We start from the raw sequence: 27,394 nt of genomic DNA on the forward strand, positions 1-27,394 counted from the left end.
GTACTTACTCACTGGCATCAAGACCCAGGGTAGGAGTCTGTCATAATGTCACCATTTTCTGACTGGAACAGTGTATTGCACCATGGATCATCAAGTTCAGATTGGCCTATGTGTTGAACAAGGCATATGTGGAAATCCAAATGAACGAGGAAGGCAAAATGACACTGTGATACAATTACTGATCAAAACAATGTACCACAACATGAAACAAAATATGATATATGTCCAAGGTGAATCCTAAAAGAAGATGAGAATAGGGATGCAGAAAGGCTGTGGCATAGTGAGAAGAGGCCAGCAAAAGGAGAGATGGTTTTCTTAGACTGCTATGGTGAATAGCCGTGCTCAACCCATAGAGTGGGAAGGATTAGGCTCCCAGAGAAATCCACATTTAATTCCCTTCTAGTGAGATACATTGCCTTACATAGTGTGAAGGAATACATTTCAGACAGATTGAGGGTGCTAATCAGATACAACCAGGCATTATACAGGTGGCCTCAAAAGAGCCAAATGAATCTTCCTAAGAGGAAGAGAGAGGCTCAAAAGAAAACAATACCCAAGGGATGAAATTTGAGGAGGACTCTACCAGCCATAGGTGCTGTTAAAATGGAAGGAGATGGTATGCACAGAAATACCTGTGGCTTCAGGAAAATAAGTTTTTTCATGAAGTGTACCAAAGGAAGAAGTCACCTAAGTTCTCATCTGTGGAAATGCAACAGAATTTTAATGTATATTGTATTAAACCTATAAAACATGCGAGCAGCTCAAGGCAGCTACAGAAAATTATTCATTCCTTTACCTTAGGACTACAGAGGAAGCAGTAAATAAGCCTGCCTGTTAGAGCAGGGATTCGTGGAAAGCAACCAGATAATTTCCCCAATTCCTTGAAAACAAGGTGACCTTTGGCAACATAGTTAGCCTTTCTGAAAATGCATGCCCTTTAACACATAGCCTCATGCCACCTTTACCACACTGTAGCTATAAACTTTCATACCTCTAAATAAACACAATACCTCTTAGCAGTTGTTTTTTTATGCCCTTACTCTTAAATAACCACTATTCTGCCTCCCATTGTTATAGATTTGATTATTTAGACATCTCATGCAAGTTACTTGCCTCACTCTGGATAATGTCTCCAAAGTCTATTCATGTTGAAGCATGTATTACTGTTCTATTCTTTTTTATTGCCAATAACATTTTTATGCTGTGGATATAACACATTTTATTTCTCCAATTTTTGTAAAAATGTATGTTTTCATTACGCTAGTAGTGAACTTATCGTAGCTCTATTTTACACCTTGATGCAGTGCCATTTGATATCTTTTAGAGATTCTGCAACAGTTTACGTTCTGGCCAGTAGTATATAAAAATAGAAGTTTCCATTCCTACCACATACTTGCAGACATTTATTACCTGCATTTTCACATCTGTTCTAGTGAGTGTGAAGTGGCATCTTATTATTGTTTTGATTTTCATTTAACTGATGGATAATGACATTGATTATTTTTTCTGTGCCTGATAGCCTTCTTCTTTGGAGATATATCTATTCACACTTTTGACCATTTAAAAATATGTTTAATTTTTATTAATTATTTGATTATTACATTATGGTGAAAAGTTTTTATTGCTACTGGTAAGTTCTAATTGTATATTTAAATCTCAAGTTTTTTCTTTAATATCTTTTATTTTTGGCTGTTGTAGCAGGTGCTGTGGACTGTGAGTCTGAAGCAGCATCTGTTTATTTTTCACAGTTCCTTAGGTGGGAAGTGCAGGGTCAAGGTGCTGGTAGATGCTTTTCTGGAGGGTATCCTCTTTCTGGGCTGGAGAGAGATGCCTTCCTGCTGTGAACTCACATAAATCTGTTTCCTGTCACTTCCCATCAGGGCACCAAACCTGTTCAGACCTAATTACTGTCCCAAAGCCCCATCTCCATCACATTGGATTAAAGATCCAAACACAGCATTTTCTTCTTTCTTTTTATTTTTATCCTTATGTCATTATTTTTATGTTTTTGAAATTAAGATACAATTACATATTAAGGCACACCAATTTATAGTTACCTTTCTTCAGATGTGAAATTATGGTCAAGTACAATCATGTTAGAGAATATTAATGTCCTTTTTAAGTGTCTCTACCATTCAAAGCTTGCCATTTCACATTTTTATTTCATGTTTTTTTGGAAGTTATTTCTTTTTACTTTCTTTTTTTTTGAAAATAGATTCTTCTCTCTCACAATACATTGTGACCACAGTTTCCCCTCCCTCCACTCCTCCCAACACACCCTCCCTCCCTCCCCCGATTCACTCCTCCATCTTCCTTCAGAAAAAGATGCAAAACAAATGCCCGAGAAACATCTAAAGAAATGTCCACCATCCTTAGCCATCAGGGGAATGCAAACTAAACCAACTGAGATTTTATCCTACCCCAGGCCCAATGGCCAAGATCAGTAAAACAAATGACAGCACATACTATGTGAACAATTAATCACTGTCAGCTGGAGTGCAAACTGGCACAGCCACTGTGGAAATCAGTGTGGTGCTTCATCATGATCTGGCAATAGTTCTACCTCAAGAGCCATATACTTGTGTGATTCTTTTAAGATAATTTTTGCATGTATTTATTATTTGGTGTGGGGTGCACCAAAAGTAGAACATAAAATTCTTCATAGTGTAGACTTCAGTTTCAGTAATGATTAGTAACTTATTTTCATTTCTAATTTACCCATTTGGGTCTTTTCCCTTCTTGTGGATCTCCTTAAAGATTGACAAAGTTTTTTTTTTACTTCTTTGAAATTTGATTTTTCACTTCATATTCTCCCTCCAGAGCCTCCCTTGCCCCTCATCTAAAGTTGATAACCTCTCTTTTTTTATTATTGTTACACACACACACACACACACACACACACACACACGCACTCACGCACGCACACTCACACACTTTGAATGTGTGTGCACAAATATCTAGACACAATGTGTTGAGTTCCTTTTGTTGTTTGTGTGTATATGGTTTCATGGTAATTTTATTGGTCTTTCAAGGAATGATCTTTTGGTTTTATTGGTTTTCTGTCTCTGTTGGTTTAATTCTGTTCTAATCTTCATCACCCCCTTCCTCCATTCTTCCCACCTTCTTCTGTTAAGATAGGTCTCTTGTTCAAATTGGTTTAACCTGGACCTGGGCCATTTTTCCTGGAAAGAAATTAAAGCTAGTGATTTGAGTTTATTATATATACATGTATGCTTGTATATATACATATCCTTTATTTATATGGAGTTATATATAAATTCTATATAAGTTTCATATGTATTTATATAGCAATTACATATGTATTTGAGTTCTTTACGTATGTGCATATACATACATATATGTATTTACAAGTGTGCCCCACCCTCTGAGAGTCCTTGGTAGTTTCACATCCCTTGAGAATCATCTGTATTTGTGGATGTTGAATGAGTTCCATGAATGTCTGAGTCATGATTAATTTATTTATAGTATGTGCATTTTTGCTTGACATTCTGCTGGTTCTCCACAGTCTTGGAAGTGGGATAATAAGACTGCCAGTAATTATTTTTCAATTCTGTGTTGCTCTTTTAGAATCTCTCAGTTTTGTAATGATTTCTCAGTTATCTAGAAGACACATTAGGTGCCCATCTATTTATGACTGTTGAGTATTCATCAAACTGGGATTTTTGTCATTACTGCTCTTTCTTATTTCAGTCTTTTTGCATCTTGAGCTTTTGGTATAGTACTTCAGTCTTTGTGGCTGTGGCTTGCATGGACTTCTCTCCTTTAGCTTTTATTATATTTGTGTCTTGGAATATAAATCATACCTCCTGTATTTATTGTGTGCAGTGGACTCTTTTTCTCATTTCCTCTTTTTTTCTTCCATTGTAATAAGGACACTGTATTTAAAGTAAATCAGTAGGAAAGATCAGCACATAGGTCAAGAGAACAGTGGACCACCTGAATGAAGATACTCAAGGATGGATCTTGTTTTCTTAACCAATCAGAAAGCTTATTCTTATTGACCTAAGTAAGCCATGTCAATGTTGTGATTCATGCTGTTTTTCCTTTCTCCTTCAAATGTCTTATACATTATATGGTTCTCTAGTCTCTTATATATCCTTTTGAAGTCAGATGCACTACCATTGCACCATGAGATTACTATATCCTTCTTTCGAGTTTACTGTTTTATAACATTTCATTTCCCATTAATAAATCTCTAATTATACTTGTTGACTTATTTTCATTGCGGTTATACTTCATTTTATAATAGAGGTTAACTATTATTTTTTTTAAGATTGATGTAAATGTAGTTCCATTTAAATATATAAACTGCTACCATATAGCTCTGTTCTTCACTCTTGCTGTTCTACTAAAATATGATATATTGCTATTTTCATTATCTAGCCCTTGATTTTAGCAAAGCTGAGAGAAGAAAGGAGTGCAAGCTTGTGCCTTCAGATGTTTCTGTGTAAATCTTATTTCCCACATGGTTCCTTTCACTGTTGCTTGTAGGTTTAACTTGTGTTTCCCATCATTCAAAATATTTCTGACAGGGTGTCAGTTTATATTTTTATTGGGGGTTCCCTTTTGCATGATGAGTCAGTTTGCTCTTACTGTTTCAAGATTTTCTCATTTACATTAAGCATTTTTAAGTATCATGTGTCTTTTTCACTGTAACTCTATTATAAATGATTGACTTTTAGGCATTTAGGTTAATGCTCTTTTAAATAAAGTGTTGAGAAACTCTAATCATTATCTCCAAGTATTATTTCTTTCTTCTCTTTCTAGACCTACCTACTACCACATCTTGATTTGTATAGGTAACATATTTTATTGCTTTTGGACTATTCTGTTTTTTTTTTATCCTGATTTCTTTGCATTCTTCAGATCATGTGTACCTCCAAGTTCACTGATTTTTTTCCGCAATTACTGGGGACAAATACCCTCTTTCAATCATATTTATTTTGTAATAGTACATTTCCATATTCTTTTAAAAATTAAAATATGATTAAATAATTTCTTCCTTTTCTTTCTTCTCTCAAAGCCTCCCTTGACATCTGCCATTTACTTTCTTTCAAAGTCATGATCTCTTTTTCTTTACTTATTTTTATTACATATATACATGCACAAATACATAAATACGATCTGATGAGTCCATCTTGTGTTGCTTGTATGTGCATTATTTCAGGACTGACCACTTGGTATTGAATAACTAGTTGAACAACTCTCATCCCTGGGGAAGACTAATTTTCTTGCTCGGCATTCCTTATTTGCCTGTAGTTCTTTGTTAAGGCTGGGCCTCATGAACTTTCCCCCTTCTGCCTTAGCTTGTTTATTGGTGTTTTCCTTATTTAGGCAGCCATATTGTTGCAGTATTATGGGTGTGGAATATCTTTCTTGTTGTTTCTCAGAGACATAAACTCACAACACATCCCACTTCTCTGGCTCTTACAATCCTTCCTTCCCTCTTCTTCATTGTTCCCTGAACATTAGGGAGTTGTGTTTTGTTGTGAGTTGTTTTCTATGTTTTGGCTACTTTGGCCTTTTGTAATGGTCTCTGTCTACTGAGGAAAGAATTCTTGGATGAAATGTGACAGTTACACTTATCTGTAGGTATAAGGATAAGTATTTAGAACATAGAAAGGAAATACGCTACGAAAGTGGTAGTAGTAAGTTCTTCTCCATGATTTATGACCTTACTAGCCCTGGATAGTTGCTGTGGATATCGCTCTGTATGCTGTGAATGTGTTGCTCTGATTGATTGATAAATAAAACACTGATTGGCCAGTAGCCAGGCAGGAAGTATAATATAGGTGGTATAAGCAGAGAGAATTCTAGGAACAGAAAGGCTGAGTCAGGAGTTGCTGGTCAGATACAGAGGAAGCAAGATATAAAAGTCTTGGTAAGCCACAAGCCACATGACAACTTATAGATGAATAGAAATGGGTTATTTAAGATATAAGAACTAGGTAGCAAGAAGCCTTGCCACAGCCATACAGTTTATAAGTAATATAAGTCTCTGTGTGTTTACTTGGGTCTGAGTGGCTATGGGAGCTGGGTGGACACAGCAAACTTCAGCTACAGATAGTTGGCTAGATTTCCAGTACCAGACATTGTTTCCCTCCCATTGATTTGGCCTTAAGTCTGATTTGACAGCTATCAGTTGCAGCCAAGTTGTGAGTGCCACTGTTGTGCCTGTAGAATTGTCTTACAGGATTGGTGATTGTTGTGGTTCAGAGGTGTCACAACTAGGTAGAATTATATATTGCTTCCCACCCTTGGCAACTTGCAAAGCACCTTTTTGATACTATGAAAGCTCTTCTTCAAGTAGGAGGATTTCAAGTGAGATCCAGCTTGGATCTCCAGTCCTGTGTTCAAGGTGCATGTTATCTTCAGCAAAAGGGATTTACCTTCAACCTCTGAAGGGAACCAAGGGAAACAGCAATGGCTTATACTGTTTTCAATATAAGCAATGGCTTATATTGTTCTCTTGCATTTCCCTAACTAACAACTTGAAAGGAGGTTTCTCATCCCTGGAGCTGGGTATTTTGTTAGATGGTTGACGGCTCTCCAAGGGAGCATAATGTGAGCTCTGGTGGCATCACTTCATTTAAGATATATAAGTAATTTTAGAAAAGATAATGTAATCCCTTAAGGCTTTTTCAAATATCCATGTTGCTAGTTACCCTTTAATGTGGTTCTTTTCAATAAATTTTATATTTTTATTTACTTTATTTGATGAGAGGTGGTGATGATATTTTCACAAGTACTGCTTGCTTAATTATACATTCTTAAAATGCCTTTTTAAAAGTCACCATGCAGACCTCTTCAAAAGCAGTTTTCTTGCCTGATTCATCCTTGTGTGTAACTTATACTTTTCTGTTTCTATGTAAATTTCACAGTGTTTTGGTTGAAAAGTAGACAATTTAGGAAATACACTGCAGGGATTTTAGACACTAATGCCCTGATTCATTTTGTTAGTTTTGTCCTTTGTTTAATTACTTGGCTGAATTAATTCATTTTCTTCTTGGGTCTCACCTGCAGCTGAGGTCCAGGGAAAGACCTCTAACAGAACTGAAGGGAAAGAATGCAACAGATGGGCAAGAACTATTTTTTACCAACATTTAGTAGGTTTTCATGAATGAATGTGTCTCCATTTGACACATTCCTCAAAGTAGTTGGAAGAGAGTCAAAATGGATTTTTTAAAATATGATTTCATTGAGATTAAAATCTTTTTATTGCTCGCATGGCTTTAAACTCACTGTGACATAGCTTCTTAAACTGTTGTTTGTGATGAAACACAATGTGCGAGTCACAGAAAATTTGGCAGTAGTAAGAGGTTTCTGAATGCATAATGAACACAACAATTTAAAATCCAGCCTCTAATGAATCTAAGGTATTTCTGCCAGTAGCCCATGTTACATCACATAACCTCAAGACAGCCTTGATCATGAACATACAACTAGCACACTTGGCCCTGAGCATGTTGTAAAGCCACATAATGTGAGTGACTGTTGCCTGAAAAATCTTAGCTTAGATTTGATATCAGTATTGTGTGTTATGAATTGCAGATTTGTGTTGTACATACAAAATTTTACTTCTCATGGAGAAGCAAAATGGTTTAACTAAGCCAAACGAAGGCCTTGAATACTTTCTCCCATCATTTTTCATAGTGTATCAAATCGGCATATTTTATGATTGTATTGTTTGATTTTATTTATTATTTATTTATTAATTTGTGTGTGTGTATGTGTGTGTGTGTGTGTTGTGGGTTGTATATCTACATGCTTCTATTCAGTTCTCTGTGTTCCTGTGCTTTCAAGTAGAGACTAGAGGAGATTAAATGCTCTCCTATTCCCACTTTTATTGTTTTGAGAAATGTAACTCACTATAACTGAAGCTCACTATTTGAGTTAAGCTGGCAGGCCAGCAAGCTCTGGACTCATCCCTTTCTGCCCTCTAGCACTGTCTTTTCAGGTTCACCTGGCCATGCTGATCTTCTATGTGAGAGCAAGAGATTTGAACTCTGATCCTCTTGATTTCACAGCAGGGGCTCTTATTTACTGAGCCACCTTCCTACTCAGAACATTTGATACTGTAATTACTGTTTGATTGCTAACCCTAATCTCATTAAAATCAGCAGTGACTTTTGGTTTGAGATTAGGACAGAATTTGTAAAAATTTCTGAAATGGCCCTGAACATACTTCTGCCATTTTGTATTATGTATTTATTTGAGAAGTAATGTTCTCAGTATTGGTGATTATAAAATATCTACCAACTCTGCAAAATGTCAAAAATATGCTCTGTGCCTGTTTCACATTGTCAAATGTTCAGCTAATATGTAATTCTTTATGTACAAATAACTACACCCATTTCATTGGTGTAAAAATTGCTTTAATCATTAACAAATGATAAAATTATGATACCAAAGTTTTTTAAATATTTTCATAATTATTTATTATCAGTAAATGTTTGATTTGTATATTTATTTCACACACACACACACACACACACACACACACACACACACACACACACACACCCGTAGTATCATGTAAAACTTCCTATAGGAAAAGGAGTTGTGAATATATTTTAAGATATTCTGTACTTGTATAACTCCGCTAGCCTTTAGTTCAGGCTCTCCTGCCTGTGCTTTGTGAGTGATGGGATTACAGACATGTTTCTTCAATTGACTTCAGTAAAATTGTTTGCCTGGGAGCCTCTACTGACTTTCTCATTCTGCTATTCTGAAAGTCCCGACTCTCTACTTTAATATTTTTTTATCCCATAATTAATTTGGAAATATCTCATTTCCCTTTAGTAAATAAATAAAAATTATTTCTCCATCTCAGCACCAGGATTAATAACTGAGAATTTCTGAAATCTGTGAAAGTGGGCTTAATAATCGTTCTCAATAAACTAATTTATCTCCAGCAAGAGTGCACATCTGTGGAGTAGCAGTGAGGGAGCTGCCTTACAGATGAGGTACTGGCTTCAAAGGTGATTGATTGTGGCATCTGTTTAGATATCTTTGGAAAAGTCTGACTGCAGAGTTGGAGATAGAGAAGGTCAGGTCTCCCAGAGGTATCTGTGGGCACTTAGTAGAATTGCTTTTCATCTAGTAGGAAAAGAGATGATAAATGAGCTAACAAATTGAACCTTCAGATTTAAAGTAAAAAGCTTAAATGTCAACTGAAAAAGCAGGTAAAGATCAGAATAGCATTGTGGTAAACTGTATATGTTAGTATCGTGGGAAAAAAAAAACACAGTTTGAGAACACTGTGAAGTAGAGGAAGAAAAAGAACCAGAGTGATAGAAGAATATTTTTAACCATTATTTTGTCAATGTGTATGAAAGAGAGAAGGGGAGAAGAAAGAAGTAGGGAGAAGAGATGGAGAAAGAGGGAGAGAAAGAGGAAGAATAGAAGAATGAGGGAGGGAAAGGGAGAGGGACGGATAGAGGGAGAGGAAGAGGAAGAGAGAGACAGAGACAGAGACATAGAGAGGAAGCACTCAGGTTAGTTGCTGGGAGAATTTCTATTTCAGCACTCATTTTCAACTTTGTTCAGTGACCATACTGTCACACACATACATGCACACACAGACACAGACACAAGACATAAAAACACACATAGCTTCTGTTCATGCTTATTGAACAATGGGTATATAAGAATGACTGATGATTGATTCTGTTAGAATTCAACCATGAAAACACAGGATACGCCTATTATTTTAAGGAAGAAAATTCAATGCAAAAATTGATGAATAATTCAGAGAAATTGATGAATAAAGTGGCACGTGTCACTTAACTATTGAGGAGGACCCTCAACATGACTTGAGCACTGATGAGGGCTCCTCTGTGCAGGGTCTTAGTGTCTGGGGGAAAGCCCTGCCTTCCTGGTCCTGGTGCCTGGAGGGTTTGCTGGGAAACCATACAAACTGCACAACAAAAGTAAACAGGAAGGAATTTGGGAAGCTGTCTCATCTCTTCCTGTTATAGACACCAACAGAAATCAAAGATGACATGACCATGAAAATCTTTGGTCCAGCATCACAACTGGAGCCTGGGAAAGGATGGGAGAGGTAGAATTTGAGAGACTTAAACTGCTCACTTTACATGCAAATCTTGTAGGTAGTGTTCTTTGAAGGATTTTCTCCCGATGCAATTGCAAAGGTCATCTCTTTTCTTCAGAGAGTTTTCAAAATTATGATTATATGACCTATTCTTTAACTTTGGACATGTATTAATGAATATGTGTTGATTATTTACATGTTTAATAGGTGTTTTTCTGTAAGACTGTTCACATAAAACAATGACTTTAAAGAACCTAGTAACTTCTAGATTAAGATCAGATTTCACAGATAATTTATAGTTTAATATTAAAGGCATACTTTAAGAGGCTATCTGTGTAGATGTTCTGGAAGAGAACTAGAGCTGGGTAGACTTTATCCTAAGCTTTCCTATTTCCCACTGAATTATATACTGCAAATCACATGGCACCATGTCCTCTTACACAGATCCATACAGAGCCCCTTTCATTTTATGTGGCTCCTCTTTAACATATATCTCACTGTAGTGGGTGGACCGTAACATCTTATCACATATTGTCCATATCCTAACCCAAAACTGGGGGATGTGGCATTTTTCGCAGAAAGAGTCTTTTTAGATGCCATTGTGAGTTTGAAGATGGCATCATCCTTCTTGACCTGTGTGTCTGCAAGATGAGCACGAAGGAGATATGTGAGGTTGCTGAAGAGAAAGTCCTGTAAATGGAGGCACAAACCTGAGCTGCTCAGCCTCAAGCTGAGGAAGTGGGGAGATGAGAACCTGCCCTTTTGCTTCCACAGGAAACATGGTCCTGCAGGTGTGGTGAGAACTGAGAGGACAAATATTTGCTAGTGTGAGCCCCAGTATATGGCAGCAAAAGGAAATATGTCTAACTCCCCCCCCCCATGTCCCAACCTCAGTGTTTTTAATGTCTATCTTTCTTGGAAAGCTATGCTCACCACTATGCCACCAAACCACCCCTAAGGATATCTTCCTAGCCCAGTGCCCATGTGCTTTCTGTGGGTATGACATCATCAATAAATAGCCAGCATGTTAGTAATGAAAAGATTTTTAGTTTCACATAAAGTGTGATATCTACCCATACTTTCACTGCATACCTACGCCTATACTCACAACACACTTTCAGAGGAATGTAATGTACAAAATGGTACAAAGGCCAACCAACCAAACAGCCAAACAAATAAACAAAGGAACCCTGATTTTTTAGACCACTGATGTAGGCAAATGTCTCCCCTTAGAAATGACACTCTCAGCTTGGTGACCATAACCACCATGTGCCTGTGTAGTTAACACTGGCTAACAAGGACAGCAGGTTGACTCTGGTGCTGCTTGAGGTGTCAGAAATGGACTCAGTAGTAGACAGCATTATAGAAATTTGATTACATAAAGTTTGAGCCATTAAGATTAGTGTCTAACTTGATATTACAACTTTTAGATAAAAAAGAAGTACTTAATGTAAATCAAATGAAGAAGTTTTACAAGATATGTAGGCATCTAAAATAATCTCCCAAACCAAGTAGTTAACAAATAAAAAAAGCAATACAAATAAAAAAATCCTCAAACCAAAGATTCTGTGATATTTGCTTAAATTGTAAATGAGTAGCTAAGCAAAATGTGCATTATTACTATAATATTATATATATATATTTATATATATTTATAAAGAAACTTTTATTTAATAATCACTCTTGAGTAACATGGATACAGGATGACTAACAAAACCAGAACTTACAGAAGCTAAAAATACAATCAATATTTTCTTCTTTGACAGAACACAGTCCCAATAGTAACACCTACTGAGCCCGAGTCATTTACAAGGGAAACAGTGTATGTGTGTGAATGTGTGTGTGTGTTGTATGTGTGGATGTGGTATGTATATGAGTGTGTTGTGGATTTAGATGGGTATTGTGGGTGTGGAATTGTGTTATATGTGTGGATATGGGCTGTGTGTTTGGTATGGGTGTGTTGTGAGTGTAGAGATGTGTTGTGGGAACAGGTATGCATGTGTTGGTGTGGATGTGTATTGTGGGTGTGTTTTGTAGGTGTAGAACTGTGTTGTGAATGTGGCTGTCTGTTGTACATATAGGTGTGGGAATGTAGTGTGGATGTGTGCTTTCATGGGTATGGCAGTAAATTGTGAGAGTGGGACTGTGCTGTGGGTATGGTTATGCGTTGTGTGTTTGGGAGTGTTTTGTGGGGGTGGGAGTGTGTTGTGGGTATAGGTGTGGATGTGTGATATGCTACAGGTTAAAAATAACCTTGTTTCTCATGAGTGTTTCTGATACTTAAAGAATAAATTTTTAGTTTTGAATAAATGAGAACTTTGAAAAAATCTGGTTGTTTCTGTGCATTTCTACAAGGCAAAACAGATTAAAGCACTCCCTAATAATACTGAGCTGACACTAACTAAGCACTTCCTTAGACTTGGTCCTGTCCTAAGTACTTTAGGTACACAGTTTCTTGTTCCTCTGGGAAGTGGATGCCCAGCCATGAGCTCCAGACCCAACCCCTCTGCAGAGAAAGTCAGGTGACGTCCAACACTCTGCAGAGGGGATCAGGTGACATCCAACACTCTGCAGAGGGGGGTCAGGTGACAGTCTGTTTCCCCGGATTTAAGTGAAAATAGGTGGAATATTAAATTGAATTTAGAAACCATGCTGAGTAGGAGAGGCAGTCCGGGAGAGAAGACTGTAGCTCGTGGGATACGGCACATAGAAGAACAATAGTATGGTCACACTCGTGTAAACAGAACATATTTGAGCACAGCCCCACGATGAGCGGTTTTTCATTGTGGTGAAACTCATATCACAAATCTGTACAGTGTGGTGCCTCCTTATCTATTGATTGATTATTCTGCAAGATATGTGCTATTTCTGATGATTAAAGTTTGGATATTGGTTTTCTATACAATTAAGTGTAGGGAAAGACATTACGAAAAGGGAAAAGCAGTTTCAACCAGCATCTAAGTCCTGTCATTATTATTTTACTTGCCCTTCACATGCACATCAATTTCCCAGGAGGAGATTGGCCCTCTAATGGGCAAAGCAAAGGCACCCCATTTATTCCCAAACACCACAGTAGCCAAGCATAAATGCTGTCTCCACACCATCCCACAGCCTACATCCTACTTCATGAAAGCCTGGTATCTTTATGCCTTGCTCCTTTCTGTTTTCCATTTTTTTAAATCTGTGTATGTCTATGTAATTATTTTTATTAGCCCACAAAGAATTACCATTTATTATGGCATTTTGCTCTGTTTTCCTCTGCAATGTGCAACCCCACCCCCACATCTCCCCGGTGACCTCCGCCCCCATCAACAGCTTCCTTTCCTTCTCTCCTTTGTGAACCCCTCTTGAATCTTCCTCTCACGGTCTCCCATGGTTTCCATAGCCTGTACCCATCCTGGCAAGCCCACATTTAAGCAGTACAACCATTAAACATTAGCATCTGCATATGAGAGGAACACGGGTTCTCTCTCTCTCTCTCTCTCTCTCTCTCTCTCTCTCTCTCTCTCTCTGGTACTGGGTCACCTCACGTAATTCAGTCCTTTTCAGTCCCTTCTAGGTTCTTGAATTTTTCATAATTTTGTTTTTCTCAACTGCTGAGTAAAATGCAGTTGTGTTTCATATACATTCTTCATTTCCTCGCCATTGTGAATAAAGTGGAGGGAGATGAGCTCGGTCAATGCTCAGCCTCACACTGGAACAGCTGGAAGGAGCCTTCATTCTGCTCTGTGAGCTGCAGGGCTGCATGCTCTGTGAGGAGGCAGGTGTGTGCAAAATCACAAAAGCTGCATCCTGAACAGATAACACTTCTCTGGGAAACCCTTTCACCTTGCTGGAAGTTTGTAGAAGGGTGAATAGTGCCATCACCAAAAAGCCCACTGTGTCCTGGAACCGTGAATTTGACCATATGAATCTCAAGATAAAATGATTATAGATTATCCAGTTTAGTGCTAAACTCAGTGCCATGTGTTTTAAAAAGTGACATGCATAAGGAAGAAAGCACACCAAAATAAGACCATTTGAACATGTCAGCCTATAGAGGACTGATGCTGCCACGGTCCAAGGAATGCCTGGAGGCCCCAGAACCTGGAAGTGGCTGAGAGGTACTTCTTTTCAGTCCCCTCAGAGCCTCATGAACTTACCAGTACCTACCAGTACCTAAGCTTTCTAGGAACTCTAGACTCTCGGTTCTAGCCTGTGAGGGGATTTGTTTTCTGTTGCAAAGCATCAACTTTGTAGTAATCATAGAAAGTAGTAAAAGGTTAATATCAAAATAAAAAAATGAAATATCTGCCGTGGATAACCAGGGAGCCAGAGGGACTCTTCTGTGGAGACCATATAAGAACTGGCATGGCAGGGCCTCACCTAGAGAAGGAAAACAGGGAAACTCAAGGGAGAGAGAGAGAGAGAGAGAGAGAGAGAGAGAGAGAGAGAGAGAGAGAGAGAGAGAAAGAGAGAGAGAGAGAGAGAGAGAGCTGTCTACAGTGGAGTAAAACGTGGACACCCAAACAGAATGGCTGGCTGGGAGTCACCAGTGCTGCTAGCTGTTTCTCCCAACCTGATGGTTAATGAAGGTCTAAGTATGTAGCTGGAGTTTTCTCTCTGGGTCCCGCCAAGCCCTGGCAGTCTGACAGCCCACTTTAAAAATAAACACACAGATGCTTATATTGCTTACAAACTGTATGGCCGTAGCAGGCTTCTTGCTAACTGTTCTTATATCTTAAATTAACCCATTTCTATTAATCTGTAAGTTGCCACATGGCTTGTGGCTTACCGGTACCTTACATCTTGCTTGTCATGGCGGCAGCTGGTAGGTCTCTCCCTCTGCCTTCCTGTTCCCTCAATTCTCCTCTCTGTTAGTACCACCTATACTTCTTGTCTGACTACTGGCCAATCAGTGTTTTATTTATATAGAGCAATATCCACAGCATAAGTATCATGAGCAGAGCAACATTAGACAATGGATGGGAAAGGAGAATGGGAGCCGCAGAGCTGAGTTTGAGTTCACGGCTAGTCTAGTCTATCAGATGTCCTTGCCTGACTACAGAGTAAGGGCAAAAGGTGTCATCAATTGAATTCATAATCAGAAGCAACTGCTATTACCCACTTAAAAACAAATGTTAAAACTGAATTTAAGAACTCTACAGATGGAGTGTTCCAATAGAAGGACATTTTGTCCACAAGTATTTAATGATTGATAGACATCATGCTGCATTTTCTGTATTTACTTAATTTCATTATCACTGCCTTTGTGAACATAATCTTTCTGTCAGTATCGATGCTGTGAATATGTTTTCCAAGGTAAATAGCTGAAAATAGTTCTTCAGCAATATTGTACTACTTTGGGAAGTATATCATAGTTAGATAGATATACTTTGGAAGACAAGACAGCTCAAAATTTTAAATTGTGATGAGGGGAGGCAACTCAACAGAAAACATAAAACCAGCATTTTCCCAGAAATCCCAGATGATGGAGATAAGCCATTAACAGCTCTTAGTTTGCTAGTTTTGGATAACTTAGGCTGGGGGATGAAGTCAAAAAGGTATTTGTTTTCACCAATATATAATTCTAGTCAAAATGGACATATTAATTAAATGTCTAATTAATGACTCCCAGGATGCTGTATGTTTCTAAATGACAATGTCCTTGGGCAAAGATGTGGTTGTAACCATGCCGCACTTATGGATTCAGAGAAGGGTGAAACTTAACAAAGCTTCCACTTTTGACTCATCCCTTGTTTCACAGGTGAAGAAGAGGCTAGGTCACAGGAGTAATCCTAGGAGTGGGTGGCAGTGGCTGGGATAGACGGAGCATTGCTATTTGTCCTTGCATGCTGTCATCTCTGAGAACCTATGTAAACTCTGACTTTCCTCTGTGAGAGTGTGGCTCCTGATCCTTCTATAGCCTTTGGCTGCTTCTCAGTCCCCCAGCCTTTCTACAGCTGCCATATCTCTCACACACACACACACACACCACACCACACCACCTCTTCACCACATATCATATCTGCTTGAAAGAATGGGCTAAGGGCTTAGCTACTCTATTACCCAACACCAGGAGCTCTGTTCCCCAGGGTCTCTATTTCCTGCTGTCTTCCTAGAATCATGTACCAAATGTTTATAATCCTCTATTGGCCAAAGTAAATGACATAAAGAAGGCTTATAAAAAAGCCTATAGGTTCTTTTCAGGTAAAACTCAGAGAGCTGGTGTTAAGTATTGGTCCACCTGATCCTAGGACTTGGTGCATGGTAGGCAAGCATGCTATCACTGAGTTCTAAATCAGGATAACCCAAAATGATATTGTTGTACTTGGTACAGCAAGATGTAATGAGAGAGGACATGAGGAGGGAATGTTGGACAGAACAATCTCAGGTCTGACACGACAGTTTCTACCTTTTACTAACTTCTTCCCTGAATCTCCCGAGCCTTTGGGAACAGAGGAAAGTCTCTAAGGGGGTGCTCTGTGGGTGTGTAAAAGTGTCAGGAAGATATTCTCCCAATTCTTCCACCATGCATAGTGGCATACATCTCCAATCTCAGCCCTTAGAAGCTGAGGAAGGAGGATTGCCATGAATTCCAAGCCATTCTGGACTACCAGGAAATCATTCAGTGGCTTGGGAACCTCAGGCTGCCCTGAGTTCTGTTCGAATGGTAACACATTACCAGCCACCCCAGAAAGCATGGGGAGACTCTTCAAGGGAGATATGGGGCACAATGTGGAGACTTCTGGAATCCAGTAGCTTCATCCTTTGCTTCACATCCTTCACAGCTTCTGATGAGGCAGACACTGAGAGGCCTCTGTCCCTATCCCCATCTTAATCAAGAGCATCCTGATTAAGATTTAGCACTGACTTTTCTTTGAAAGTATGATCTTCAAAGACAGAATTGTAAAGTCCTACCTTCTTCCACCAACAGACCTTTGTATTTTCCACTAAATACATTTCCTTGTGGAAGGTATATGTGGATGAGAGAAGGTGGCTGAAAAGGCTAACAACCTCATTATCTGCCAAATTATTCATAAGCTTATACATAGATCTCATAATAACTCTATTTTTATTTGAACTACTTATCGTGTATACGTGTGCATACATTTAAAACACTGTGTGATGGCCATCCCTACTCTTTCCATCTGGCTAGCATGGTGCTTCTGGTTATACCAGCTCATCACCTTTTTTTGTCCTAAGAAACCGTCCTAATCTCAGTCACTGATACAGCATCTTTCAATTTTCAGACTTTTTGTTTCTCAATCCTGGGGGTGAAACTTCAAATGCTAGCCAGTTTCTTTGTTTACCTAAAAGTTTCCTCCTCTTTTGGAGCTCATCCAATTAGCTACAGAGGGAATGGCTTCACTTTTTGCATATAGACATGAGCTGTGTGATAAGTATTTCAAATATAGTGGTCATCTCTTGTGACTGTGGGAGTGCTTAAAGTTTAATTAGCAATCTCCATAATAATAAAAATACTTCAATTTTAAGGTCATCACTAATTTTTTTCCTGGAATTCCCACCCCTCCTCTGAAGAAGGAAATATGTTATTGCTATCCATTGCCACAAAACAGCAAGCCCCTTTTGAGTTTTTCTACTCTAGGCAGACTAGTGTCTTATTTAAAACAGTCTTTATTGGATAGTGTGAGAGTCTGCCGGAGTCCAGTTCTGACCTGTTGAAGGGTTCTTGGGGGGAGAAGAGAGGAATGAGGAAATGATAGATAGAAAGATAGAAAGAGGTGATAGAAGGCCCTGGATCAAGGCCCAGGCGCCTTGAGGTTTATTCCAAAGGTCTTTTTATACAATGTCAAGGGGTGAGGCAAAAGACCTCTCACTTTCAAGTTCAAAGCACAACATTCAGCCAAATGTAGACCCTTCAAAACACCTGGTAACCATGCCTGTGACTAAATTGTCCCATTATGCAGCCTTGCTGGGTAAAGCAAGCTCAGATTCTCTGATCTTGAGTAAGGTCTTATAGGAAGCCACAGGGCAGCTAAAATTAAGGGGCATTTGAGGTATAACATGAAAACCTAATTTTATTTTATTTTATTTTACAATACTATTCAGTTCTACATAACAGCCACAGATTTCCTTGTTCTCCCCCTTCTTGCTCCCCTCCCCTTCCCCCCAGCCCACCCCCCTTTCCCACCACCTCCAGATCAAGGCCACCCAGGAGGACTGAGATCAACTTGATAGACTCAGTCCAGGCAGGTCCAGTCCCCTCCTCCCAGATTGAGGCAAGCATCCCTGTATAAGTCCCAGTTTTCAAACAGCTATCTCATGCAGCGAGCCCAGGACCTGGTACCACTGCCTAGATGCCTCCCAAACAGATCAAGCCAATCAACTGTCTCACCTATTCAGAGGGCCTGATCCAGTTGGGGGCCCCTCAGCCTTTGGTTCATAGTTCATGTTTTTCCATTCATTTGGCTATTTGTCCCTGTGCTTTATCCAACCTTGGTTTCAACAATTCTCGCTCATATAAACTCTCCTCTTTCTCTCTAATTAGACTCCCAGTGCTCCGCCTGGGGCCTAGCCATGGATGTCTGCATCCAGATTCCTCAGTCCTTGGATGGGGTTTCTGGCACAACTATTAGGGTGTTTGGCCATCCCATCACCAGAGTAGGTCAGTTCCGGCTATCTCTCGGCCATTGCCAACAGTCTTTTGTGGGGGTATCTTTCTCAACATCCCTAATCATCAGGGAAATGCAAATCAAAACAACTTTGAGATACCACCTTATGCCTGTCAGATTGGCTAAGATCAAAAACACTGAGGACACTTTATGCTGGAAAGGATGTGGAACTTGGGGAACTCTCCTCCACCGCTGGTGGGAATGCAAGCTTGTACAACCACTTTGGAAATCAATATGGCGCTTTCTTAGAAAATTGGGAATCAATCTCCCCCAAGATCCAGCTATACCACTCTTGGGCATATACCCAAGAAATGCTCAATCATACCACAAGAGCACTTGCTCAGCTATGTTTATATCAGCATTGTTTGTAATAGCCAAAACCTGGAAGCAACCTAGATGCCCTTCAACTGAATAATGGATAAATAAATTGTGGCACATATACACAATGGAATACTACTCAGCAGAGAAAAACAATGACATCATGAGGTTTGCAGGCAAATGGATGGATCTAGAAAAAATCATCGTGAGTGAGGTAACCCAGACTCAGAAAGACAAATATGGTATGTACTCACTCATAGGAGGATACTAGATGTGGAACAAGGATGACTGGACTGCTACTCACATCACCAGTGAGGCTACCTGTAAAACAGGACCCCAAGAAAGACACGGGGATCACCCAATGACGGAGAAATGGATGAGATCTACATGAACAGCCTGGACATGAGTGGGAGCAATGAATGGCGAGGGTCGAGGGAAAGAGAGCGGGAGATCCCACCTGGATCAAGAACAGAAAGGGAGAACAATGAATAGGAGACCATGGTAAATGAAGACCACATGAGAAAAGGAAGAAACAAAGTGCTAAAGAGGCCCACAGAAATCCACAAAGAAAACCTAATTTAATAGAAGCCTTCTAAAATGTATACGTATATAAAGGTGGTCTAAATAAAGTCATCAAATAATGGGGGAGACAAATTTCCAATTGGATATCTCTTGCCACCTAATAAAGCTTCCAGTCTCGGGATTGGGTTACATCTAATTGAGTTGTTGGCCAGAGAATCCCCTAACAACACAGGCTTTTGCAATGACTATATGTTGCTCTGTACAGACCAACAGCAAGGCCCTGTTGCTGAAAACAATAGCCACACAATTTATTGAACATGGAGAAACCAAGTGGGTACCTATAGAGAACCTTCACTCCTACATTCTAGCATCTTTGGTACAGGAAGGTACTCCGCAAGCTACTGATGGAAAAATGTAAATACCAACCTAGCCACAAACTCTTTGATCTACAATGGTGTCCTGCCTACCCTATATGCTAGGACAATGGTGGCACAAAGCTTGTGAGAGTAGACAACCAATATACAATTTTACTTAAGGTCCATTCCTTAAATGGAACCCATATCCAACTCTGCTTGGGTGTTTAAGAACCTGAGACTAGATTGCCCAGGGATCTAAGATAAAACCAACTGCTACTGTTGTAAAAAAAATTTAAAAAAAAAAGAAAAAAGAAAAATATAACCATAAAATGACTCCTACTGACATTCTACTATAGTTTAGTAGAAGAAACTGTACTCAACTTTACACCATTGGATGTGGTAGCCTGGGGCTGACACTGCCCATAGCCTTTGGATGAGGCATAGCTTGACCATAACTGTGCTGGGTCTCTTGAGCATCTCTCTCTGCTGCCGGGATCCTAACCTAAGCTTCTTCTGGTGCTTCTGACTCACATTTTACAGAAGTTTCATTTATTTCCTGGATTTGAGCTGTTCCAGCCTCAGCCTAGATATCTGCAGCCTTCTGCATCGAGTCACACTGGGATTCCTGAATTTTTGTCATGCAAAGATCAAGCAATTGGGACAGAGGACAACAGTATTACTGGACCATAGACTGCATACGTCATCTCTGCAATGATACTCTGTTCTTCCAGCATGTTGGGCACGATGGAGGAGAGTCCCACACTAATTTGCAAGCTTGTGTGTGTGACTTGTTGCTATCACTGCTGCTGTTGGGCTTCTGTAGTCCTGACTTCTCTTGACTTTCCAGTCCTCCAGGCCCACAGTCATGGTACTGAGGCCCTGGATTCTAGGGGATTAACAACCTTTCCTAGGATCTGTGCCTTTGAAATTTTTCTGTAACTCATTGCATCTTCCTTTTGGAGTTCAGTAGAATTCAGGCTTTCTTTCTTTTTCTTCTGGAGCTGTGCCTCTATCAGATCTCTTCTTTTTGTGTGTGTATGTTTATGTATGTGTATATGTCAGAGAGAGAGAGAGAGAGAGAGAGAGAGAGAGAGAGAGAGAGAGAGAGAGATTGTGTGTGTTTATGTGTGCATGTACATGAACCTGGAGTTTGCTAATTTTTCTAGATCAGCTAGGCAGCGATCCCTAGGGATGCTCCATTCTCTGCCTCCCTAGTACTGGGATTACAGGCACATGTCACCCTGCCTGGCTTTTTACATAGTTGTTATGGATTCTAACTCAGATCTTCTTGTTTTTGGTTTTTTTTTTTTTTTTTTTTTGGTTTTTTGAGACAGGGTTTCTCTTGTGTAGCTTTGCCCCTTTCCTGGAACTCACTTGGTAGTCCAGGCTGGCCTCAAACTCACAGAGATCCGCCTGCCTCTGCCTCCTGAGTGCTGGGATTAAAGGCGTGTGCTACCACCGCCCAGCCTCTAACTCAGATCTTCATACTTTCACAGCAAACACTTAACTGGCAGCTACATCTCATTCTGTTTCTCTCTCTTTAGTGGAATTCTTTAGTTCCACATACAGACTTCTAACTTATCTTTTGTAATGTTACAGCAAGGCTTCTAAACTCAGCATTTTATTTTTATTGTTTATCAGCTCTTTTTTGTGTTTAGTTTAGTTTTTTCCTCTATTGAATGTAGATTTTTTTTCATATAATACACTCTGATTACAGTTTCCGCAACCTTAGACAATTTGCACTGTAATTTGTACTGTTATAGATTCTTATATGTTGATACAAATGTAAACTATTTTAATACTCCTGTTTAAGATAATTTGTATATTGATATAAATACAGAACTATATTTGTTATAAAGTACATATATTTCTACTCTTATTTGAAACATTTTTATATTGATACAAATGTAAATTTATATCTGTCATACTTTATATATGTTCTACTTCTGTTAGGATATTCGGTATATTGATATATATTTAAGATTATTGTCATATTGCATATCGCACTATATATTCCTACCTCTGTTATAAATATCTTGTGTATTGTCACAATTTTGAAGTCATCGTTCTTCACCATACATTTGCTTATAGACTGTTTACCTTATTTATGTGAAGCCTTAGTTCTTAGGTTATTTCGGTAGATAAGATTTATAGATTTATAGTCGCCTATGCCTGTCATCTCTATAGTTACGTTAGTTAGGTTATCCAGATTTACAGATACATAGGTCAGATGGGCAGGTAATCTTCAAACACTTCATAGACCTAGAGAATATGGCATTTAAATAACTTAGAATTCCGTTGACGTGAGACACAATTGTTCCTGGCTGCACCAATTGATCCCGAGAGAATGTTGGGCTTCTAAGACATTTCCATTTGGAAGTTTGTCTTTTTGGCACAAAATGGCCTACTGGGCAAAGAACTGCCCTTGCCTTGACGGCTGACAGTACAAATGCAATGCTGTCCTTTCTGGACAAGCGGGACACAAGGAAAGCGACCACTGTACTCTGCCAAGACAGGGTAAGATGGTCTTTCAGAAATCCTGCTTCTTAAAATGGTCTGTCAGATACTCTAGGCCTGTAGCCAATTTGAATGTACCAACAATGCTGAGAAACATTAGGTGACTGTCCAGGCTGCCAGCTGTCTTGGTCTACTTTTGCAAGATTCCCGAAAGTTGCTTGCATCCATCTACCATTTCTCAGGTACCATTATGTTCCTTCTCAGGTCTTTGATGGGATTGAAGACTAGCAGTTATAGTTACAACTTAGTATATATAATATCTTAGATAGAACATATTAAGTATTAGATTCAGGTTCTTTAGGATAGGACACCTTTGAATGATCTTTATAACATGCCGTTTACCTATGCTCTATACTTCTCTGGATTTTAGTATGTGTTTCTTGCTTGATATTGTTTGCATTGGTTGTAGTTACATCTTATCTAGGTCATTATCCCTCATTATTTCTGGACAATATTTGATAACCATTCCTTTGTATATAGTCTTGTATTAGTTTAGAACCTTCTTATTTAGACAAAAAGGGGGAGATGTAGTGGGTAGCCATTCCAGCTTGGATCTGGAAGTTCCAACTTCCATTGAGACTCTGGCAACTGTCACGCCTATGAGGCGGGGCGAGGGGAGGCGCTGGAAACCCAAGAGCTGGATGGGCCAGCGCTCTCTCTGTGCGCTCGGTGCCTGGACCCTGGACGGTGGAGGTTGATTGTGCAGAGCTCCAGAGAACACCGCTGGATTGTGATACATCTTCCCCAGACCCCCATAACCTATCTATTCCTTCATTTGTAAGTCATCCACTAAATAAATCTTCCTTTTAACTATGTGGAGTGGCCTTTATAATTTTCCCCAATAGTTTCCCCTCCCTCTATTCTTCTCAGTTCTTTGCTACCTTCCCTCCCATCTAAATCAATGCCTGGCCTTCAAAACACACCCTAGGCATTCAGTGCACATGATGGAAGGACAGACTGGTGAGCTTTTCTTCCAAGAATTCTTCACAGTCCTCTTTCAGACATCTCAATCCCTGTGAAAGCAACCACTAAGCATATTCATGCTGGCCATGGTAGATGCTCCTTTCTGCTTAGTCCTGTCAAGCCCTTTGGCCTAGGCTTTTGTATCCTCACTCCTAGTGCACTGATTACTCAAGCAAAGAATCTATACAGCAGTATTAGTATAACATGAGAGCTTAATAAAAATACAAATCTCATACTTCACCCTTGACTCAATTGATCAAAAATTCTCAAGTGGGACCCTGCAATTTACAGTTTTATAAGCTCTTTGGTTGATTCTGAAGTTCATTTTAATCAGTCTCTAGCACTTGATATGAGCCCTGGGCTCTCCTATAATTATTCTACTGGATCAGAGTCAGAGGTTTGGTCCCAGAGAAAACAAATAGAATAACCCAGAAAGTCCCAGGGAGGTAATGCTTTCAAAAAATACATTGAAGTGATGGTGAAAGTCTCTGGGAACATTCAGGATAAGCTTGTTCAATTTTCTGGTGCACGAGGCTGATGAAAACTGAAGGTCACATGAGCATGAAGGTCCATCCTCAGCTTATCCCCTGGCCACATGTGCCTGATAGGTAAGTCTGATTACTTTGTTAGTTATGTCTAAAAAAGTCTGAACTGTGCCATTAACACCTTAACTCAGGCACCTCTAATGACAGTGAGAGAACTGGAGTACCTAACACTGCGCTGTAGAGTGTGTAGATGCATTCTCTAGTGAGTTAGTGAGATGGCATACAAGTCATGTACAACAAACTCCCCATGAGTAGAGAAGGTCTCATGCTAAATTTTTGTCAATTTTTCCCTAAGGTCATTATGCTTCTCTCAGTTCTCTGCACAGAAGCTTACTCTCTGGTAATTCCTATGTATTATTGTCTAATAGCTCCCATTTTGTGTAGCCCCATCAAATACTTTTGTAATTAAATAATTAATTTTTATGTGTGAGTAAGTAAAAATAAAGAGAAAAGCCATTTCATAAGTATGCAGGTATATATCTCCTCAAAACATAGCTAAAGAGTTGTTTGGGGACCTTAGAGGAAGAGCATTGAGTAGAATGGTTGGGGAGTATGCCAAGAAGACCAAGTAGTCTCTCTGAGATCAGTATCCACATTGAGACTGAACAGTATGAGTGTAATTAACTCATGTGCATAGTTTATATCAGTGTCCACATTGAGACCAGATGTCATGGATGTGATGAACTTGTGTGCATGGTTTAATGAACCTGTTTAGTAGGGCTGTGATCTATTAGAACTGAGACAAAGATAGTGGAAGACCATTATCAACTGATGGATAATAAGGAGACCCACTAAAGTTCACAGTGACTAGAAGGGTGCTCTTTAATTGACAGTGGGGAAGAGTGATGGCCAAGAAGAGACCAAATGATTGAGGAGATAGCCTAAGCAAAGTTCAAAGTGAAGACATTGCTCTAAGGAATGCATTTTCAATCCCTAGGAAATGACTCTGGCTAAATTTCTCTGGTCTAGCTGGGTGGTACTACATTCCTGTAATCCCAACACTCTGGAGCAGTGGTTCTTTTTTTTTTTTTTTTTTTTCCCCGAGACAGGGTTTCTCTGTATAGCTTTGTGCCTTTCCTGGAACTCACTTGGTAGCCCAGGCTGGCCTCAAACTACTCACGGAGATCCTCCTGGCTCTGCCTTCTGAGTGCTGGGATTAAAGGCGTGCGTCACCACCGCCTGGCTTGCTGTACTTTCTGTGATGTCATGGTCTGGTTTTGGTATTAATAAAATGGCAACCAAGTGGTGCCTCATCAATTGACTTGGGAAATGTTACCTCTTCTGTTTACTGAAAAGAAAATTTTTCTTTGACTCTTCTTAAATTTAAATGGTTTACAGAATACAACAATAAAGTCATATGACCTCTTATTTTATGGGAAGGATTTCTAATTACTATTTTGTTTACTTGATGTAGGTCTGATCAGATTTCCTGTTCATTCTTAAGCATATGCTGATTTGTGTTTTTCTGAAATTGTGTCCTTTTCATCTGAGCAGGCTCATTTTGGTATAATGTTTGTTTTATAATACATGCTTATAAATCTCTATGACCTTCATGCTTTATGATGATATACCCTTACGTTGTTTCTGAATTTTGAAATTGTGTCATCATTCTTTTCTTGTTTTGTTTTCTTAAAGTTCTAAGAATTTTGCTTTTCAGACAACCGTGGTTGGTTTGGTTGCTTTTGTTTTCACCCTCTTTCTCTAGGAGAATCAAAATCCTTGTAATGACTTGAATGCAAACTAATAGAAATCACATAAATCTTGCTTTGTTAAAACCCTGGGTCACGGAAAAAAATATATAAATATTTTAAAATATATATTAAAATACATATTTCTAAATTGAATCGGCTGCTTGTCACACTTATCTTGGGAATCCTCATTCTTGAACAACAGAAAGGGCATTTTAAATGTTTGCAAGTCAACTGCTTAATACAGTAATATTTACTTTATATATTTGCTCAGTGAAGGTTGAAATGTATTCCATTGTTGTCTATTTACTACACTATCTCTAGTTGTTCAGTTAATATTTGGCGATCAGAAATGTGAATATCATGAGACTTTCCTTGTCTCTGTTTACTAATCTGCTCTGCAAACACACAGCATTATTTCCCACAAGGACTCTCTTACCAAGATTCATGCTGACGGCATGGCAAGCAGTGAAACCACTACTGTCCAACACAAAGACACCAGCTAAAGATGGATTTTCATCTCCCTTTCTGAAAGTATTGCTTTCTCTCTTTCCATCTCTATTCTTATTAATGAAACTTGGTTTTCTATGTGAGGAATAAGAAAGAGACTATTCAAGATCCAGTCATCAATTGGATGAGGAAAAGTGATGAAAAAGATGAATGGGGAATGCTTTCAGGTTTCTTTGTTGATTCTGCTATGTGGTGTCACACACCAAAAGTAACACAAATATATGATGCTTGGAATGGGTGAAGACAATGAACTTAAATCTTATCTAAGTGTGACTAGCAGGAGAGACCCAAATGGTTTCTGTCCAGGGATGGGTCAAGAATGACTCTTCCCCTCTCAAAAGTCCATTAGTGGATGAGCAGACACTGAGACATGTATATGCTTTATATGCCCTGTGGATGGAGAAGAAGAAGAGAGAGACAAGGTCCATCAGAGCTATCTTTCTATATTCTTGAACTGCTACTGGTACTGTGACTTAGTCATAAATGAATTCAGTATAAATAAGAATTTCATTATTGTTTCCTCTTTAAAAACCAAATATTTCTAAACATAATTAAAAAATATAAAAGTATCATATAATAGCCAAACATACTGAATATTTAAGATACATCTAAAATTGATCAATATTCTGGATATGCAAAAGGCATTAATGCAGAAAAGTCTTAGTTTCATAATTCATAACCCTCTGCCTTGAAATAGAATTTGAGAATCAGTACAAGTTTGCGAGAGTGATTTGAGAAATGGTCACCAAACTCCTATTGACTTTACTTTGGCAATTTTACTCCATCAATCCTAAGCGTGACTATGCAAGTTTCAGCTTGCAAATCACATATTCTTAGCAAGAAAACACAGACTTGGAAACCTTAAGTAATAATCTTAAAAGTCAAAGCTTATCACTGGTTGGTTCCCTAGTATGTATGACCCTACATTTTTTTTATTTAGTTTTAACTCACCTTTCCAGTCAGTAATTTGATATGTCTGATTCATGTGTGACGAACAATAAAACACATTCATTCCTACATTTGATATTTGGACATTTTTCCTGGGAAGAAAAGTAGATACTCGTACAGCTGTAATGGTTAAGTTTTTGGTGCCTAACATATACCTACTGTGATGGCTCATCTTGTTTTTCAATTTGTCTGGATCTGGAATCAATTAAAATGAAAGCTACTGGGAACTCCTTGAGGGCTTTTCTTGACTGGATTATTAGAGGCGGAAATCCTAGCCTAGGTGGGCAGCACTGTCAGCATGTGTTTATGTTTATGTATTGTATATGTGTGACAGCAG

The sequence above is a fragment of the Peromyscus leucopus genome, chromosome 9 (assembly GCF_004664715.2).
Source record: "Peromyscus leucopus breed LL Stock chromosome 9, UCI_PerLeu_2.1, whole genome shotgun sequence".
In the NCBI taxonomy this organism is placed as follows: Eukaryota; Metazoa; Chordata; class Mammalia; order Rodentia; family Cricetidae; genus Peromyscus; species Peromyscus leucopus.